The sequence below is a fragment of the Octopus bimaculoides genome, chromosome 14 (assembly GCF_001194135.2).
Source record: "Octopus bimaculoides isolate UCB-OBI-ISO-001 chromosome 14, ASM119413v2, whole genome shotgun sequence".
Lineage (NCBI taxonomy): Eukaryota > Metazoa > Mollusca > Cephalopoda > Octopoda > Octopodidae > Octopus > Octopus bimaculoides.
The window spans coordinates 12,547,933-12,550,638 of NC_068994.1; positions in this window are offsets into that span (position 1 = coordinate 12,547,933).

Below are 2,706 nucleotides of genomic sequence, written 5' to 3' on the forward strand. Positions count from 1 at the left end.
CCTTCTCTTTACTCTCTCTTCTCTTTCTTTTACTCTGTCACAAACCTACTTACTGATGTTACTAGATTTTTTACAGCTTCAAAGGTCACCAGCTTGCATGGCCTCCTGGTGAGATTGTAGGGAAGGAGAAAGGGAGGGAGAGGAAGAAGAAGAGAGGTAAGAGGAGATAGGGACATATGAGGAAACAGAGGAAGAAAGAAAGAGAGAGAGAGAGAGAGAGAAAGAGAGAGAGAGAGAAAGAGAGAGAGAGAGAGGAAGAAAGAGAGAGAGAGAAAGAATTAGAGAAGGAGAATAAGTTGGAGAAATCAGTGAATAGGAGAGACAGATAAGGGTAAAGAAAGAAAGGAAGAAAGAAATGGCATGTTTAATACCATGTAGCATTATGGGATACAATGGTACTGGTCTTAAGCCCCAGGTTTGCTGTAATGACATTAATGAACCACTGGGCCATTGGAAATATGCTGTGCGTGAGAAGACCCAGCAAGCCAAGTGAGACCAAAATCCAAAGCCTCTGCCAGGGATGTAGCCAGCCCACTTATGCGTAACATTCCTTCAATGGACACTAAACTCCGCTTGAGAAGACCTGTTGAGGCAAGTGAAATCGAAATCGAACTAAATTTGTAGACTGGCACCCATGCCAACGTCTCTTTCATTGAACACTAAACTTGGCTTGCGAAGACCTGTTGGAGCAAGCGAAAGCGAAATCGTGATGGCACCTGTACCAGTGGAGCACTAAGAGCACCGTCCAAGCGTGATCGTTGCCAGAGCACCAACTGTCTGGCTTCCGTGCTGGTGGCACGTAAATAGCACCATTAGAGCGTGATCATTACCAACGTTGCCTCCCTGGCACTTGTGCCAGTGGCATGTGAAAAGGCATTCAAGCGAGATCGTTGCCAGTACTGCTGGACTGGCTCCTGTGCAGATGGCATGTAAAATACACCATTTCGAGCGTGGCCGTTGCCAGTACTGCCTAACTGGCCCTCGTGCCAGTGGAACGTAAAAGCACCCACTACACTCTCGGAGTGGTTGGCATTAGGAAGGGCATCCAGCTGTAGAAACAATAAGGGTAGAGGTGAAGAACAACAGAAGGAAGAACGAGAGGAGGAGAAAGATACCGAGATAGAGTTGCATCAGAGAGAGAGAGAGGGAGAAAAGAGAGAGAGAGAGGGAGAAAACAGAGAGAGAGAGAGAGAGAGAGAGAGGGGGAGAAAAGAGAGAGAGAGAGAAAAGAGAGAGAGAATAAAGTAGAAAAGTATAAATTTCACATATAGTAGATACTTTAATAATTTGTGTTCAACAACTGTTCCATCAAGATGAATGTTATTAATTTCATGATAACATAACTGCAATGCATTTATCCGTTCATTTTCCCCACCTATCATTCCTAGCAGAGCCATGAAGGGAGAGTCCTCAGGCACCCCTTCCATTGGATGCTATCAGAAGTAACCATCATTACATTTTCCTGCTAGATTCCCAAGCATGACCAACTGGGACTATGAATATTATCTAGACATCTTACTTTTGACCTATCCCAAGATCTCTTCTTGGTCGCCTGGGCTCCAAGAACCTGCCTTGTGATCATTTCCTGTAGCATTTTAACCACAAGTCTACAATACCAGAGCCATGACCTGCAGAGAAGTAATGGTTTGACCTGGAGAGACACCCTGATCTCCATGTTGCATATCCTACCAAGTAGCGTAAACTCCAGAGATCCTTCGAGGAACTCCAATTTGGCCACTGGTATTTTTGCAATCATATTCTTTTGGTCATTACCTACCCAGCACTCATGATCAAAGGTTAGATAGATACAAAAATTGAATTTTGCAATGAATAATTAATTTAAGTTAGATTAATTAAAAATCCATATTCACCCAAATTGTCAGGGGTATTATAAGTTACCTTAATCAAAAATCTGTTATTTGTTATACAACAATGTAATAACAAGTTGAAGTCAATGACCTATTATCTGTTGACCTCTTAATTACTCAAGATTTATGTTTGATCTTTTTAAATCAATTATGTATATGAATATATATATCTACATCTATCTATCTATCTATTTATCTATCTCGTTTGGCCCTATGGCTTTTTAATGTTGTTTTCACTGTCCAATTTTTCCTGTCTTGGTTTGTGTTTGCTACATTGGAATACTGTTTAGTGGGTTAATCCACAACTCAGGAAGAAACTATTCTAAGAGTGCATCCTGCCTTATCTTTGAAACGCCTAGTTTAGAATAGAGGCAGCTGATGAAGGAATGATTCAATAAGTGGCTTGTTTGTTTTTCTATGTGTTCGTTTCGTTGTCTGTAGTTCATTTTTCTAACGTCCTGTACCCGAATATGCATCTATATACACATGTAGATGTAAGTATGTACATATATGTGTGTATACATGCATATGCTTATATATCCTTTGTATTTTATATATATATGAATATATATATATATAGTAATAATCCTTTCTATTATAGGCACAAGCCCTGAAACTTTTGGGTAGAGGAAGCTAACCAATTACATCAATCCCAGCATGTAACTGGTACTTATTTCATCAATTTTGAAAGGATGAAAGGCAAAGTTAAACTTGTCAGAATTGGAACTCAGAACATAAAGACAGACAAAATGCTGCTATTTTGACCAGTGTGCTAATGATTCTGCTAGCCTGCTTTATTTATATATATATATATATATATATATATATATATATATAT